This window comes from Marmota monax, unplaced genomic scaffold (genome assembly GCF_021218885.2).
Source record: "Marmota monax isolate L192 unplaced genomic scaffold, Marmota_monax_Labrador192_F-V1.1 WCK01_AAM20220418_F8-fsc00008, whole genome shotgun sequence".
Classification (NCBI taxonomy): domain Eukaryota; kingdom Metazoa; phylum Chordata; class Mammalia; order Rodentia; family Sciuridae; genus Marmota; species Marmota monax.
The window spans coordinates 8,236,162-8,254,628 of NW_026694432.1; the positions used below are offsets into that span (position 1 = coordinate 8,236,162).

The following is an 18,467-nucleotide window of genomic DNA, read 5'->3' on the forward strand; positions in this document are numbered from 1 at the left end:
TTTAATAAGGGGTATTTGAGGGATGTAATTTCTGTGTCTTCAAACATACCTTTATTTTGTCATCACATAAGAGGGAAATTAGAGTCAGGCAGCTGTTGAACTCTTGAGTTCAAATAACATTCCCTTGGAATTCTATAAAAACTCTGTCGGTGTCTCTGAGCAGAGTGTTGCAGACAAGAAGTAGGAGGTCAGTCTGTTTAATTTCCTTTTAAGCAGCCGGATTGTTCTCCCCTATGAGGAAGCTTGTGGTTGTTTGTCTTTGTTCTTGGGGTAGCAGACTGCATCAAGAAGTGTGTATTTGTTCAGTGATCCTGCTGCCCAGACAGGATATGATCCGAGCCCTGAGTTCTTTCTTTAGCTCAAGGGAATGGTCTTCTCTTGCTTCCTTGGTCATTGCTCTCCTCCTCATTGATGGTGTTGTCTCCATCCGGAATTCCTGTTGGAGTAATATTGGACGTTCTGGATCTCTCTGTTACATCATGTTTTTTTTAAAAAATAAGATTATATATATATATATATATATATATATATATTATACATATATACATATATATTCATATATATATAGTAGTCGGACACAATACCTTTATTTATTTTTTTATTTTTATGTGGTGCTAAGGATTGAACCCAGGGCCTCACACATGCTAGGTGGGTAATCTACTGCTAAGCCACAACCCCAGCCCTTCTCTGTAACATCTTGTTTTCTTCTGTTTATTTCAGTTTCTTTATCTTGTGGTGTGTGTGTGTGCGTGTGTGTGTGTGTACGCACAAGCATGTGTGTTTAATGGTGTTGCCAAAAGAGCTGGTATCCTGCTCCTATTCAATCTCTGGCTCCTTTTTTATATTAGTAACAAACCTCCCACTTTCCAAAGAAGCTGTGAAATAACTTCTGTGTTCAATTACTCTGTGTGGAGCTAACTGTCCTTGTTCTTGATGTCCTTAATATACTCCTGCATCGATGCCCATGACCCTTGTCCAGTCTGGATTCTTTGAGCTTGGAAACCCAAGTACTTACTTCTTCAGGGGCCCATGTAGAACCATGAGTTTATCACCGTGAAGCAGCCTTTCCTCACCCTTGCCCTGTCAACTTTGGATCTTCCCCTTATTCCTCAAAAGATCTACTTTCTTTTTATTGATTGATTTTTATTTTGAGATAGGGTCTTTTTATTGATTGATTTTTATTTTGAGATAGGGTCTTGCTAAGCTTAGTGCCTTGCTAAGTTGCTGAGTCTGGCTTTGAACCTCGATCCTCCTGTCTCATCCTCTTGAGCTGCTGGGATTACAGGTGTGCACCACTGCATCCTGCTAAAATATCTGATTTATTGAAGGCATTTTTCTTTGTGTCCCACCATGGCCACTAATGTTTTGGTCATGAAAGTGGTTTGGGGGGTAGGAAGGAAAAGGGATAAGCACAGGAGCCCAATTTATCATTCCCCAAACCAAAAGCCACACTGTAGAACTAGGCTAGGGGACTGAAACATCATGGGGATGGCAGAATTGACTCTCTGGGAAGATTCTTTTAGACCCTAAATATAATGAAAGATTTGAGAAATAACTTTTACACAAAGGGCCAGAGACATAGCATGTAGTTTAGTCAGGAGAAGAGAATGAAGGGACCTTTAAATGCTCAGTCTCATTAAACCAGCAGAAGACTCACAGGTGGCAAATGCAAGTGACTTCTGTGATCACAAAGACCATTTGCTTCTTGAAAAGTTGTGACTTTATAATGCATTGCAGAGCCAGGTTAAGATGCCTCCTTTCCTGGAGGGTTAATTGCTATTCTCTGTAAAGGTAACCGGATGGACCAGAATCACTTTCTGGACTGTCTGCCAGCCTGGCGATATTGTGGTTCTCCACCAGGGACACGTGCTGTTAGGTGGGGAATGAGCCCAGCAGATGAACTCCCATGAGTAGAGATCTTGTTTACACCCAGCCTTCCCGACTTTTCGTTTCGTTTCTTTTTTTTTAATGTGAAGAGAGAGTGTTTTTGTCAGGAACACTGTCTCCACATCTTTCAATCCGAATGGAGACATCTTTGGTTTCTTCTCCACACACAGCTCCCTCCCTCACTGCAGGTGCCCTCCCACCTCCTCCCCTGGCTGTTCCTCCCCCAGTGCTGGGTGGAGGCGAGGCTGAGAGAGAGTGACAGGCTCCCTGTGGTAGGTCTGTGCCTTGTCACTGAGCCTCCTGGGCTCAGGTCTGGGGTGACTGAGGGAGAGCCAGCTCCATGCTGTGTGGCTGGTGACATTTCCGGCTTCCAGTGCCCAGCCAATCGGTGACAGGCCCAGCTAGCTAGGGCGATGACACATGAAATATGATAATTTTCTGCTAAAGAGCACTGGAAGTGGGGGGAGGGATGGGAGAGCGCGCGCGCGCGTGTGTGTGTGTGTGTGTGTGTGTGTGTGTCGGGGAGGACAGAGCAGACAGTGCCTGCGACCAGGTGAGAGAGTGACAACACACTGATGTCAGTAGTGTGCCTGGCAGAATTGGGCAAGGGAGGGAGTAGGCGCTGGTGCTAGAGCTGGAGGGACCTGTCCCGGAGTGACTGTAGGAATACCACCACGGAGGTGAGCCTGGTGGCCCCTATGGCTAATGGGCAAGAACCAGGGGAGAGTGGGCTGCTCCATTCTGAAGTTGTGGGGCTTGCAGGGGGCTGGGATGCAGGAATGTGTGTGAAAAAAAAAAAAAAAACCCAGCTGAAAAAGGCATTTGTCTTCCTTTCAAACATGAATAAGGTTAGAAGTTTTGCTTCTTCTCAGTGCTACCTCTTTAAAAGCCAAAGAAAAACTAGAATAAACACCATCTGGATGGCTAAAGTACTTGGTGAGGTTTTTTGATTGTTTGTTTGTTTGTTGTTGTTTAATTTAAACTGGAGGTGGTTTATCTGTCTACCCTGTTTTTTCTACCTCCATGCTCAATCCTACTCTTTAAAAAAGAGTAAAAATAAAAACAAAGTAACAAAAGCTAATTGAAATCTTGAGGAAGGGAAAATCTCAATTTTTGATACACTATGATTTAGGTGGTAGTTTTGATTCTCGATTCTGATGGGAAGAAATTATGTCTTGGAACACAATCTGGTCCTAGATCATATTAGAGTTGAGAAATAGTGTCAGAATTATCCTTTGAGTTGAGGACATGGACCCTGAAACTGCAGGGCTGGCAAGCAATGCCCTGTGGTGAACTCTGGGGCCCCATAGGTCCCCACCTCCTTCAGCCACTATTGCAGGCATCCTGGCTCTTTATTAGCAGTAAGTGGCTGGTGCAGGATGGCACCTGTGCTGACAAGAGTTCCCTGATCATCTGACCAAGAGAACATGTGTGTTCGGAAGTGAAGGATCATAGTGTTTACATAATATGCCAGTTCATCATTGAGAAGCTCATCAGGCAGTGAATATGTATGTCTAGTCTTATGCCTTACATTTACATATTTTCTCTCTCCATATATATGCCTTTTATATGCATGCATGTATGTGAAACACATGCAATGTACTTTTTAAAGGGCACCAATAAATAAAATCATTGTCATTGCTTGCCACCCTGCCCTGTGTGGTTGTAGGCATGGAACTGGCTTCCTGCACTCCAAATGATGGCTATTCAGAAGTGATAATTGGTGTACTGTATCTTTAAAAGGTTAAAACCCCTTTCAAAAAAGGCCTGGACTCCTAGTGGAAAAGACAAGCCAGGCATGGGTTGGCTCTGGATTCAGAAAACAGCTGCTGATTAGATTCTGTGTCTGCGGGCTGAATTTATTCCGTGTTTTTCAGCAGCAGGAATTCAAGAGGGATGCTTCTGTTTGGGTTTCTGATGGTGATTTATATTTATTCAGAGGAATAACAGAGGGTGGATCTGTTCCCGGCGCGAGCATGCTCACAACCAGCCGACTCTCCCATTATCCCACTGCCTAGTTTGGTGCTCCAATGTACATGGATCTTCCGTGTGCATACGTGTGTATACAAACACGCATGCATGCCTGGATGGACATACGTATGCACGGGCTGTTTTTTAAGGACAATTCTTTCAATAAGGTCTTTACCCCTTACTTGAAACAGGTGTTCATGAAAAAAATGCACAATATCCCGACCGGCCGGAATAATTCATGAAGAAGGGGCTGGATCCGTGGGTCAGAGAACACAGGACCAGTTTGCCATCCCAAGGCCGAAGGTAGGGGACTCTGGGTTTTTATTCGGCGGATGGATTCCTTGTGCTTTATTTTACGGATTGTGTTTTTGCCTGCGGCCGCCACGGAAAAGTGCAATAACGAGCTGAGCTGCCGATTCCATTTTGTCGCTTCCTTTCTTACGCCAGGTGTCGGGAGGCCAAGGGCAGGGGCCGGCTGGGTGGGCGGCCGTGGTGCCCCGGGTGGGCTGAGCGCGCCGCTTGCCTGTGCTGGGGGAGCTGCGCGAGCCTCAAGTGACCCCCGCGCGTCAATCACCGGCAGCGGCGGCTGGGCTGTAACCCTGTGTGCGCCGCGCGCTCCTGAGCTGGCTCCAGCGCTGGCTCGTCAGAGGCCGGCGTGCCATGCCGGGAACTGGGCTCTGAGCTACCAGAACCTTAGCTGTCGTCAAAGGCATTGCCCTTTCCCCACTGCTATTGTGGCTGTGGCTCCAGGATTGTTCAGGACTCTATCCTCTGGTTGAGAGTAAGATTCATGTTGCTGGGTGCCCAGACAGAGGGAAGAGCCTTCCCTTCCCCCTTAATCCTGCCCCTCTGAAATGTTCCTAAAGAAAAAAATCACTCCTCTCTCCCAAACACAGACCTCCCAACTAAGCACATGCTCCTATTCTGGTGGGGATTCTTGCCTTCCCACTAGCAAAGTGGGGGGGGGGGCTCCTCCAACTTATGCCCCACATTTACCATCTTTTAAAATGGAAACGGGAATGGTGCTGAATTGGCTGGCTCCTAATGGGTTGTCCAGGCTGTCCGAAGACTCCCAAGTGTGGCAGAGATCCTGTGCCCCATAGCTTGGACAGAGTGGTGGTATAAAGGAACTTGGGGGCCTGGGCCTTGGTTTCCTTCAAGCAACGGGTTTGGTTTACATTACAAGTCAGCACTTCTGTGGCTTGGTCTGTCCTTGAACTTTGGGGACAGTGGTTGCAGGAAGAGGGTCTGAAGGAACAGGTGCCAGTGAGCAGCACCTTGGCCCTGTGTTTTGGACCCTGAAGTTTCTGGCAGCCTTTGACATTGCTATGGCAGCAGCCAGATCCCTGCCCCCTCCAGCTACATGGGGTGCTTCCATGTTAACCCTGGCTTTGCTTCTGGTTCTGGGAGGGGGGTAGTGAGACTGATGCATCTGCTGAGCTGATCTCCAGGGAAGTGTTCTACAGCCATATTTGTGTGATTATGTAAGCCCAACTGATGATCAGACCCTATGCCCAACCAATCCCCCACTATCTCCTGGTCCTCCCCCAACTGCAGAAGTTAGGTGGTACTGTTTTTTTGATGTCTTTATGTAATTGTGTGTGTGTGTGTGTGTGTGTGTGTGTGCGCGCGCGCACTTGCTCCACACCCATGCTGGAAACAGGGAACCTGCTACAAGGAGGAATCATTTGAATGACTTGAATGTGAGAGCACAGGGCAAAGATCAATCCTGTTGAGCACAGCATGATATTGGCTTTGGATTGGTGTTGATCTGAGACTGTCCCATGTCTCTTTGAGCCAGTCATTGCTTGTCTGAACTTTTAGTGGGCAATCTCACCAATCTTGGTCCCTGCAGGAGGTTGGAATCTCCCCTGCAGGGCCCCTAGGTTCCTAACTCAAAGCAGAAAATTCTGAATTCAGGTGAAGGCCCAGGTTTTAGCTTTTCTTCATGCTTCTGGGTGAGCAGCTGGAGTGGAAGAGTGCCTGTCCCACCAGGGGTCAGTTTTGCTCTGAGGATGGGTGCTCTATGGAATTGAAGAGCAGACCTTGGGTACTGATGGAGTTGCTGGACCTCTGCTCTTTAAAGCTGAGAAGACCTGTAGAGGTTGGTGGCCTTTTCCATCCTTGCATTAAAATAGTGGAGGTTTTTTCCTTTTTTTTTTTTTTTGCAAGGTAGGCAGACAGCTATCCCACTGAGATTTCTGCAGGCAGGAGAGGAGGGTGTGTGTGGTGACACTTAGCATTCTTCTCCCTCCCTACTCTGTTAAGATACCCCACAGAATCTAGAATTGTTAACACAAAGTCTTCCTATCACACCCCTTAGTGTCTCAGCCAAGGGCTGCTGGACAGATTTGTTAATTTGGTGACAAAGTCTAGCCACTTAAGGCTAAGGGTGTTTTGGAGGGGTTTTTTTGCTCTTAGCATCCTTGTGTGTGTGTGTGTGTGTGTGCGCTTTGAGGGCCAATTAGTAACTACTACCGCGTGCTTTGTGGCAGTGAATCAAGTTGTGCTCAACTGGCACTATTATTGAGCTGTCTCCACCCATTGCGTTTTAGTGGCAGCCACCCTCATTGGCGTGGAGAAGTGTGTGCTGCCCTTGGGCTCTTGCCAAGTAAGCCATGGAGTCACTTAGTGTGTAAAAGGTACAGGCAAGAAGAAGATGCATTTAGTGTGAAGAAGTCCTGGCAGATTGCAGGACCGCCTTGATCAAAGATAACATTAAGAAAGCTGGGTGACAACTGGATAACTTTTAACTTGTCTCTTACTTCCTGCTCTCTGTGAGTTCCCAGGTGTCTTTCAGGTTTTTTTCTGCCCTCTGTGCTGCCCATCAGACAGCCCATGACAGTCTGTTCTTCATTCTGTTTCCCTGGGAGTCGCAGTCTATTTGCAAATCTATAGTTATACTGGGCAGGCAGGGCAGGAAACCCCAGCTAGGTGAACAAGCAGGGCTGGTATTTGGGGTTAGACCTGGCCAAAGCCTTTGACTTGTTCTAAGTGTACCGGAAAGTATTGAGTAGAAAATGAGATCAACTAAACAGTAAATGTGCTCTGTAGCTGGTGGGTGTTAGAATAGTACCATAACAATCTGGAAGGCAGAATTACAAAAGGTAAACCAAGAGAGATGTCATAAGCCCATGAGCTACGGTTCAGTCAGTCTGATTGTTGAAGGTGATTGCAGACCCTTTTTTAGGACTTTGCTTTTGTTTATAGAAGTTCTAAAAGCAAATTGGAAGAGAGTCATAAACTACTGTAAAAGGATAATTAAAGTTCTTTTGTCAAGCAACAGTATGAAGAATTAGTAATGAAAGAAACATACAAAAAAAATTTAAAAGAAAGTAAAATAAAATGTAAGAGATACAAGTATTCCAAACATGGGGTTTTAAGTTGAATGTGTTTGCTTTAAGCATTTATGAAAGTTTATGTATTTTATTGGGTCTTCAGGACTCTGTTTTTTAGCATAGTAACTGATGCTCACAATGAGCCATATATGTTAAGAAGAGTTTAAATGACATTTTATGTGTCCACTTTAAGAAAGCATGAGAATGGCTTTTTTTTTTTTTAAGCAGGACATTTAGAAGAAAAAGCATAGCTATTCAGAATAAAAGAACCCTCCTGGGTTTCTGGCCAGCTAAGGGTTTGCTGATCAAATTATATTACAGTGATAAAACCCTGCTATTGAAATTAATTGTGAACCTTATAATCTTTTGTTGAAATTTATTAGGGAAAACTATTATGCTATTATTAGTAGTGGTTATGTTTCATCATTTCATGCTACAGAAAATACTAAGGAGACATTAGAACCTCAGTCTGTCCTGTGACCGGAGGACATTCTTAGGCCCTTCCAGTCTGAATGCTGGTGTTGGAAGAGAGTTGATGGAAAGGGATCAGGAGAGGTGTTCCCTAGTGGCATTTGTTTCTGCATCTGTGTGGGGAATGTGGATTTACCATTGCCAGTGTCCTTTGCCATCAGAGAAATGAGTTCAAGATGTTTGGCCACACCCCATGCTCAGCAGCCGTGTTTACTTAATTCAGACTTTATACTCAAAACTGGAAGGACAGCTGACTTATATGAGTGATACTCGGCTTGGCTAGACCCTCTGCTGATTTTTGCAATTATAGTTTGCTCCAAAACAAAGGTAACAGGAAAAACAAAAGGTTAAGAAAATGAATGCTGATGCTTTTTAAGGAGTATTTTTATTTCTTTATTTTTTCCTCTTTTTTTTTCATTTCTTAAGGAGTATTTTTAAAATGTAGTACGTATGTGCAACATGCAAAAACCTTGTTAAAATTAAGGGAAGAATATTACTCACTTTCTACATACACGTAAATTCATTGTTTTGGTAATCTATGGGAAGAAATTCTTAAATTTTCTAAAAGCAACTCTCAACATCAGATCATTGAGTATAACCAGAATTGCTCAGAACTCTCTAAAGTTTCCATGTATATAAGTACAAGGTCCTATTGTAATAAGATGGAGAAAAGAGGATTCCTTGGAATCCCAGGGAGCTTGGAAGTCATTCACTGAACTCTCAGACTTGACATTAGTTGGTGAAGCTATCTTAAGATCAGAGGAACCCTGACAAGAATGAATGAATTTAACAAAAGAATTTTGAAAGCTTCCTCAACCAAGATTCACTACAGTAGACCCTTGGCACTCCCAGTGGATACATCTTAAGCCCTTGGTCAATCCCCAAGTTTGCAAATGCAAAACTACTTGCATAGGCTGTTGACTGGTTTCACAGGGAGAAAAGTTCCTAGGATTATTCACAGGCCACCAGTTCTTTGCATTTTCAACTTGTACTTAAGGAAAGAAAGTTTTTCTTATGTCCATAGAGTCTCTGTATCTCTGGTAGCCCCTTGGGTTGGGGATGCCGGACCTTGGAGAAGGCTCAGTCTCTAGTTAAGCGACTCCCTCTTGTGCTGTAGACTTTGCAACACATAGTTCACATTGGTGCTCCAGAAAAAAAAGAAGAAGGAGAAGGAGAATGAGAAGGAGTTACCATGGATTGGCTCTTAGGGGTTATTCACCAATAACTGAAAAACTGAAAGTTTGGATCTACTAATGCCATGCGTCCCTGGGGTTGCCAAAAAAATCGCACATGTGTGCACGCCCTGGAGATAACCCCTGCTCCCTGGCCATTAGTATATACTTAATGCACTGTTGGAAACTTCTCTATCAGCAAATCTTGATGAGGGGAATGGGGCACTGCACAGCTGAAGCATGTGGTGAAGAACTTACAATGGGAGCATCATCTCTGAAATCTATGCAAGAGACACAGGGTATAGTCATTTGCTCTATGCCCTCATTTTGAACATTTCAAAATTTGGAAGAATTCTGGGAGACTTAAAAAAAAATACCATGACTATGATTGTATTAGATGAAGGAGCCAGAGCAGAATGTACTGAGCTTTGCTATACGTGGCAGGAGAGATTCTTGAAAGAATGTTTCTGGAGTGATTTTGGAAGAAGCTCTTAGAATTTTAAGTGGATTTGAGCACCACCAGTTGCAATCTAGAAGATCATCTTTGCCCAGCAACTAGACAAGATGTGGCAGAAACCACAGTGATTCCATATGATGGTTTCTTCTTAAAATTTTCTCCATGAGTTTCCATTAAAATAATTTTTAATAGAATAGACAAACTAGATACAACAAACTGAAAAGTGTAAAAGTGTATACACTTAAACGGTATCTAAAAGTCTAATGAGTAGTACTACAAGCACCCATGTGCCTAGCAGTCAATTTGAAAGAATGTCACTCCTGCCTTGGAATTCCCCTGAGTACTGCTGCACATCCCATCCCCCAACCCTTCTCAGGGATAACCATTTCCCAGATATTTCTGTGTCTTCTCCTTATGCTTTTCTTTATTGTCTTACACTTCTATTTGTATCCCTCAATAATATCTTGTTTAGTTGTATGTGTTTGTGACTAAATATGATGGGAACCCCATTTGTACCCTTTTGTTCTTCTGCTCAGATTGAGCCCTACACACCAGTAAGGCCACACTGGTGGAAAGAACTGGAATATCTTCCTATCACTTGATTATCAGTTGGTAGGTTGCTTCTTACCTGTTCCTTTTGCAGAGCTCCCATGAGGTCTCATCAAGTCCTCCCATCCTTTTCTAAGGGGATTACATCTGCCCCAACAGGAATGGGGTAACCATGAATGCCAGATGGTTGTTAGATGTTTTACTCTTAGATTCATTCATACTGTTGAGTGTAACTGAATTTTTTTTCTATTTTGCTGAACTGCAATATTCCATTGAGTATATTATTAATGAACACCTATTTCCATTTTTTTTTTGCAGTTGTAAATAGTGCTGCTATAAACATTTTTGTTCAAGTCCTGCTGAGCATGTATATAAGTTTGCTTAGGGAAGAAACACAGTAGTTTGAATTATTGGTCTCAGACTGTGAGCATTTTCAATGCTATTAGAATCATTTGAAATTAATTTCCATTAGGTTATATAAATTTCACCTCAAATAATTAATTTCCAATGTGTTGAACCAATTTCTACGGCTAGCTACAGTGTGGAATGCTTCCTGTTGCTCAGTGTCCTTGTTAACACTTAATATTTTGTCATATGTTGTTGGAAATTGCTGTCAGTTTCATGGGGGTAGAACAATGACTTAGCTGATTTTAATTTACATATATTTGATTGCTAAAGTGGTACAGAATCTTTTTGTATATTTTTGGCCTTTTGGATTTTCTTTCTCTGTGTGTGAAGTGCCTTTCAAGTCTTTTGCCTATTTATTTAAAAATTGTGTAGTTTATGGTTTTCCTATTTATTTGTAGGAGCTCTTTATATATGGTGAAGACTGTTACTCAGGATTGCAAATATCATCTCCTAATTTGTGGTAGGTTTTCATGTTCTTTTTAGTATTTTAGAGTAGCAGAAATTCTTAATTCCACATAATAAAAATATATCAATCTTTCCTTTATCATTCAACACTACATATCTTATTAAGGACTTCTGAAGAACAATATATCTCTTTTATTGTCTTCTACAATTTTAGTTTTTGCCTTTTGTGTTGAACATTTTCCCTGAAAATGATGTTATCTATGGCTTTAATATTCTTTATCAAAATACAGAGCTACCCTTCTTCTATAGTTTGCAAATAGTTTTTTTTTGTAATCATAAATGAAACTTTAAAAAATACTTTTTCTACATTTATTGAGAGGATTTACTTAATTTTTTTCTTCCTTTAATTTATTAATGTCTGGTAAACTCATTTTCCAAAATTAAATTAATCTTGCTTTCCTAGAATAAACTTGACGTGGTCATAATGGGTTCATTTTTTAATACATTGCTAGATTTGTTTTGCTAATGTTAGTATAGAAGGTTTGGTCATGTTCAGGAAAGTATTGAACTGTAATTTTTCCTTCTTAGATTCTCCTTGTTGGGTTTGTTACTGAGTTTATGCTGGATTTGTAAAGTAGATTGTAGAATGTTTCTTTCTTATCTGTTTTCAAAAAGAGTTTATCTGCAGCTAGAATTCTTCCTTCCCTGAAGTTGTTTAACCACTGCTCAGCGTCTTCAATAGTTAATGGATATTCAGGTTTTAATTTTTTGCCTTGACTCAATTTTGGTCTAAGTCGATTTTTCTAGGAATTTGTGCATTTCATTTGTGTTTACACATTTTTGCTACAGAGTTTTTGTAACATGCTTTTATCTTTTTAAGTTCTGTAGTATCTGTGGTTATGACCCCTTTTGGTTTTTATTACTTCTGTGTCTTGAGCTTTTTCTTGTTGCATAGTCTTTTTAGAATTTTGTCAGTTACTAGTTTTTTCAAAGAACCAGATGTTGACTTCAGGATCCTCATTTGACTTTTCCATTCTATCATTTAGTATATAATTTATAATTTATGAATTTCTATATTAATTTTTATTGTTGTCTCCCTTCTAACTTATCTAGGTTTGAGGGTTTTTTAATTTCTTATTTTTTATTTTTTAGTACTGGGGTTTGAATTCAGGGCACTTGACCACTGAGCCACATCCCCAGCCCTATTTTGTATTTTATTTAGAGACAGGGTCTCATTGAGTTGCTCAGTGCCTGGCTTTTGCTGAGTCTGGCTTTGAACTTGTGATCTCCTGTCTCAGCCTCCTGAGCTACGAGGATTACAGGCATGTGCCACTGTGCCCAGAGAGCTGTTGTTCTTTCTTAACTTCTTAAATTGAATACTTGTTTTTTTAATTTTCAGGTATTTTCTCCTACTATAAGCATTATAAGCTATATAATTCTACTTTATTTCATCATTATATATATATATATATATATATATACATATATATATATATATTTTTTTTTTAAAGAGAGAGAGAATTTTTTAATATTTTTTTTTCGGTGGACACAACATCTTTATTTTATTTTTATATGGTGCTGAGGATTGAACCCAGTGCCCCACGTATGCCAGGCGAGCGCGTTACCGCTTGAGCCACATCCCCAGCCCCTCATCATATATTTTTGATTGGTATTCTACAGTTTCACAAAGTGTGTCAGTATACATATTTTATTATTTCTCATGCTTGGTATTCCCTAATTCCAAGTTATAATATCTTTTATCAGTTGTGGGAATTCTCATCTTGTCTCCTCTTCCCATGAGGCTACAAAAGATGAAGCTCAAGGTCACTTTGTTTGGCAGATGTCCTCGAGCTAGCTTCAGGGCATGACTTTTGTTCTGGTCTTCAGGTTTTACTTATGTTTTTGCTTGCTAAATATTTCTTATAAAACTGCCAGCTTGTTAGTTATTATCAGATTTTTTTCCCATAGTATCCAGTTTTCTAAGTTGTTTTCTCAGTAGAGTTGATCTAGTCCACTATAGTACTGGAAATTAAAAAAAAACACCTATAAGGTTTTCTTTAAAATTACAACAAATCTTAACACTTGTTAATCAGGACAGACTCTGCTGAGCCTGTGTACACTTGGATTTATTATAATGGTCAGTCTATTCCGTGATTCATAATAGATACAATGATATGTTCTTAGTAATGCAGCATAAACAGGGTATATATAGGGATGCTATTTTTTATTGGTACACAATAATTATACAGAATGGTGGGTTTCAGTGTATCATATTTGTACCTGCACAAAGTATAATTTGATCAATTTCCATCCCCAGTACTTCCACTTGCCGCCCTCCTCCTCCTCCTCCTCCTCCCCCCCATGTCCTTTCTCTACCTTGCTGGTCTCCCCTTTATCTTCATGAGATCCCTTAGTTTCCATTTTTCTCCCTAGCTTCCACATATGAGAGAAAACATATGGCCTTTGACTTTCTAAACCTGGTTTATTTTGCTTAACATGATGCTCTCCAGTTCCACCCATTTTCCTGCAAATGACATAATGTTGAGTATGTAATATGTAGTTTAGCAAAAGTACACCAGCTTCTAGGGCGTTAATTCTTCCTTCTTGTAACTTGGGAGAGCTGACAGGTTTTTGGCTGGTTTTCACTTTCACTGTCCTGCTTTGGCAGGATATTTCTCCTGGATATAGTTTTTTTCCCAAAACTGGAGCAGAGTTAAGTCAGGGTTGGAGCTGGTCTCTTGATCTTTCACTTACTAGAAGGCCAGAGTTCTGTACCTTGTCTTTGTGGATGCCTTTCTCTGTCTTAGGTCAGGTTCTGCCTTCATGCTCCCTTTTCTTTTCATTCTTGGTTTGTTATGGGGACCACCTCTTCTTTGGGGAAAAACAGTGAAAGCACCAGTCTTCCGAGACTGGCTCTCTCAACTTCCATGAAACAGAACCTGGAGGGCAGCTGGCCTCCGCAGTCCTCCTCCCACTGCCCATGTGTCTGGGTTGAACTTGGCTGAACTCAACCTCCACCTCTTGGCTGAGAGACTTTCTCACTCTCTTTGTCCAAGAGAGTCCCGACTGATGACTCTGTGGTGGTTTACTCCCAAGCTGGTGGGTCCTGCTGCTCACTTCCTGGTATAGTTCTGAGCAAGGGGCTGTAGGTCCGTCATTGTCCCCTTCCCTTCCTGTGAGCCTCCTACTAGTGGTGGGGCATAGCAGATGGACATTCCGGCTGCCAGGGGCCTCCTGCAGCCCACTAGAGGGAACTATGCCAGTCTCATTTCTGTCTCCATTCCTGCTGTCTCCTTGCCCGGTTAACTTCTCTGTTCTCTTCTTATCCAGTGAGGCTGGGGATGTGTCTGACCTGGGTGCTGGCTCTGTGGGCACTGGTTGGATGAAGGGCTCCATCTTTCCTTTTATCCTTCCTAGGGTTTAAGATGAAGAACTCACCTTGCTCTTTCCTCAGAGAGGCCTTCCCTGTTGTGTGCACTTGCTCCTCTCCCCCACTGGACCCCCTCTCCTATCCCCCCTCATCTCCTAATGGAGGTCCCAAAGAAGGAACGCGCCCCCCACTTGGTTGAAGACAAATGACCTTCCTCTCTCCCAAAGCCTAGTGATTCTTAGAAAAGCACTTCCTCTTCTTTTGTTTAATATATGCATAGTTTGTACCTCGTGGGCAGAAGCCACAGAGGGACCCAGCAAGAGTCTTGTGGTCTTGCCAGCCTTCTCTGTGGGTCACTGGCCACTTTTGCAGAGCATCTGCCCCTCTCAAGTGGACTGAGAACCAATCTACCTGGTGTCTGATCATTTCCACTAATTTGTAATGGCAGTACTGGAAATGCTTGGAGCACAGGGGCCTATCACCAGGCTTGGCTTGGAAAAGAAGGTGGAAGGTTTTGGAAAGAGAAGAAGAAGAAGGAAAGGGAAAAAAATGAAAGAAGGGAGTTAAGGTGGGAAGAGGAATGAAGGAAGAAAAAAGGAGAGAAGAAAGTAGGAAGGAAGAGCCAATGAAGAAATGGGAGGGGGAGAAAGAAAGAAAAAAAAAAGCAAAGAAGCAAAGAGAGGAAGGTATGTTCAACCCTCATCCCTACCTTCAAAGCCCAGCACATCTAAGTTGGGACTTGGTAACCTCAAAAGTCTTTTGAAAAAGTTTAAAAAATTGAGTGTAATTTACATGTAACGAAATTCATGGTTATAAGTGTACAATTCAAAGGGTTTTTAACAGGTATCTATACTTGTGTAGCTTCTATCGTAATCACAATATAGAACATGTCAATCATTACCAAAAGTCCCCCCATGTCTCATTCAATCAGTTCTCCCACTCCTATCTCTTGGCCACCATTGATCTGGATTTTTGACACTAGAGTTTACTTTTTTTTAGCATTGCATCTAGATGGAGTCATATAGTATGCATGCTTTTCTTCTGACTCCTTTTGCTGAGGATAATTCGTTGAGATTCATCTGTGTTATATTTATCCGTACTTCATTCTTTGCATAGCTGAATAGTATTCTGATGAGAGGGTATACAGGTTAAGCATTCCTAATCCAAAAATCTAAATCCAAAATGCTCCAAAACTCAAAAACTCTTTGAGCACCGACAGAACATCATAAGTGAAGAATTCCATACCTGGCCTGTGTGATAGGTCACAGTCACAATGTAGACACCAAGAATATTATATAAAATTACCTTCAGGCTGTGTGTATAAGGTGTGTGTGAAACATGAATTTTTTTTTTTTGTGTGTGTGGTACTCAGGATTACATCCAGGCCCTTGTGCCTGCTGGGCAGGTGCTCTACTACTGAGCTACACCCCCAGACCTTTTAATTTAATTTTGAGACAGGGCCTAGCTAAGTGGCCCAGGCCAACCTTGAACTTGTGATTCTCCTACCACCGTCTCCCATGTAGCTAGAATTACTATGTGTGCAACACAGCACCAAGCAAAAACAAAGATGAATTTTGTATTTAGATTTGGGTCCCATTCCCAAGATATCTCATTGTGTGTATGAAAATATTCCAAAATTGGAAAAAACCTGCAATCTGAAATGTTTCTGGTTCCAAGCATGTCAGATACGGTGTACTTAACGTGCATAATTAGGAAAAAAAATTCATTCACCTATTGGTAGAAATCTGGGTTCTTTCCAAAGTTTGCCTATTGCAAATAAAGCTTCCAAGAACAATTAGGTACACGTCTTTGTGTTCATATCGTTTTATTGCTCAGGAAAATACCTAATCAGGTCTCTTTTGGAATGTCCATTTTGCCTGTCTTTGTGCCAATCAGCCTGTCACCAGGTTCTTTTTTCCTTCCTGTGAGTGAACAATCAGATTATAATAGGACTTTGGATACCACCATCTGTGCTAGGCCCCAGGAATTACTTAGACACTGTATTCTAATTGTCTGTTGACCTGTTTGACACCCTCACTAGACAATTTGGCATAAGAAGTAAGAGCACAGGCATTGAATCCAGACTTATAGGGTTCATCTCCCAACTTTGTTACATACTATATGACCTTGAACAAGTTATTTAGCCTCTGTGTGCCTCACCTGCAAAATGAGGGGTAATACCAGTAGCTACCTCATGAGCTTGAAAGATACATAACCAGATAGATAGATAGATAGATAGATAGATAGATAGATAGATAGACAGCCCATACTAAATACTGTGTTGTTGAGAGACTTGACAAGAATGGGTATTGGGGTCTGACATGCACATTTTAGGCTCAAGAGGAGTCTGGAAGAGTCTCTGTCAACTGCTCTGCTACCTGGGAACCTGACCTCTCATTGGGCAGCAAAATCAATTTCTTTATCCTGGAAGGACAGCACTTTCCCCCTTGTTACCAGCTCATCTCCCAGATGGATACCTCTCTTTACCACTTGAATTGAAGTTTGTCCATATTTCCCACTTGCCAGTGTTGCTGGGGGTGGAATCCAGGACCTTACCTCTGGCAGGTGAGTGCTGTACCACTGAGCTACAAAACCAGCCCTTGAGTTGAAGTTTTGTTTCTGTTCTTCATGTTTATTATTCTTTAAACAATATAACTACAAACTACAAGGGGACCCCATCTTTTTTACTCTGTCCCACTTCCTTCTCCAGCTCTGGGTCCAGACATACCAACCAAAGAAGCAATATGGACTGGAGAGGCCCGCGCACATACTCTTTAATCCTCCTAACCTAGTTGTCATCAGTCTCCATGTTTCAGAGGGCTTGAATCCCTGGGTTGATTGGAGACATGGCAAAGGAACCACAGGCCAGGGATATTAGTCTTACAGCTCTGCCCAGGATGTGACTGCTGGGGCAGCCTCCATAGTAGCCAGTCATGGATTCCCATCTCAGGCCCTGGCACTTCTGCAAGCCAGGTACTGAAGCTCTGGAAGGCAACTCTCTTCTCAGGATGGGGACATTTGGCCCATCGAGAGCATAGTTGGAGACAAGGAGGTGGTCTCACAGGCTTTAATCCAGAGATAGAAGCACTTTGGGGGCCTGAACTTTTCCTCTCTCCCATAGTAAGATGATTCAGGACTAGGGTGATCAAAAAGAACTAGAAAGATCAAAATGACGGATTGATCTTTGATATTTGCTAAAGTGAGGTACCTGAGCAGAAGCTTCCCATGGGCAGAGTAAAATTCTAAAGTGCATTCCTCCAGGGGCCTGGTGATGTAGGTCTAGGAACTCAGAGGGGTCCAGCATGAAAACTACCTTTTATGGAGCAAAAGCATGGTGTAAATGTCCTCCACAGATATCTCATTTAATTCTACTCTGTGAGTAGAAGGTGAGCATGTCCCCTTACAGCAGTGGGTTCCATCAGGGGGCTTCAGATCTTATTGGTCTGGTGTGAGGCCTGTGCATTTAGACTTTCAAACACTTCCCCTTCCCCCAGTGTTTTTAAGGGTCAGGAATTATTTTATAGACAAGGGAATTGAGTTTTCAGAGGTCAAGGTCATGGACTCAAGGTTGCACAGCTGTGCGTGAAGGTGCAACTGGAATATAGGCCATGTGGCTACATTCCTTGGATCTGGGCACCCTGTTCTGCAGGCTAATCAGCGAACTGTCTGCACTGGTTCCTGGTTGCTGGGCTGGAGATAGCCGACAGGGACACAGAGATGCTAATGGCTTTTCAATGTCTGTTTGCTGACCTAACCCTCTTTAAGAGTCTGGGTGTGCATGTGCTCTGAGTCTGAAAGGCTCCCAGGACAGAAAGCTGCTGACCCTGGCTCCCAGCCCACTCAGCAGAGGAGCACGCCATCCGTCCTTCAGCTCTCAGTCCAGGCTTAGTTTGGTCACATCTGGGTCCAAGAAAACAATGATAGATGTTTCTTGATTTCTTTTCCCTTGTGAACTCCCTAGTCAGGTATGAATGTCTTGGATCTTCCCAAGGAAAGCAGGATAGGACAGGTTGGATCAGCAGGGGTCTTTTCTGTGCCTCACCTCCAATATAACTACAGCAGTTTCAAGGACTGAGTGCCAGCTGTATGCATCCACACAGCACCTTCCAGAAATGACCTCATTTTATCCCCTGAGGAATCTTGTGAAGGAGGCACTAGTATCTCCATTTTTCTTATGGGGAAACTGAGCCGCAGAGAATCTAGTGGCAAGAATTAGAGTAATCCTAATTCAGCTTTGGGGCTGAAGTCTTAACCATCATACTACATGCCCTCCTATGGATTATGTTACTCAATTCTTTAATTGTTTCTGGAGCATCATCTGACCCCCAGCCTGATGACAGACTTTTAGCAGGGGGACATTTCTCCATTTTGCCATTTCCAGCACAAGGCTGGATTGATAGCAGGAGTTCATAAATATTAGTGGGTTGATTTATTTGTTT

General features: G+C 42.4%; 1 protein-coding gene across 3 annotated transcripts in view; it reads left to right on the top strand.

The window, feature by feature from the left end:
• The window catches only part of Hivep3 (HIVEP zinc finger 3), a 490,457-nt gene that overhangs the window by 135,081 nt on the left and 336,909 nt on the right, over positions 1 to 18,467 (top strand). For 2 of the 3 annotated variants that reach the window (XM_046468682.2, XM_046468680.2), the window contains exon 2: positions 4,050 to 4,161. The gene's annotated coding sequence lies outside the window, so the exon portion shown is untranslated. Of the gene's footprint in view, positions 1 to 2,357; positions 2,441 to 4,049; positions 4,162 to 18,467 lie in introns of those variants that run through there. The other variant, XM_046468681.2, reaches the window with a different exon arrangement.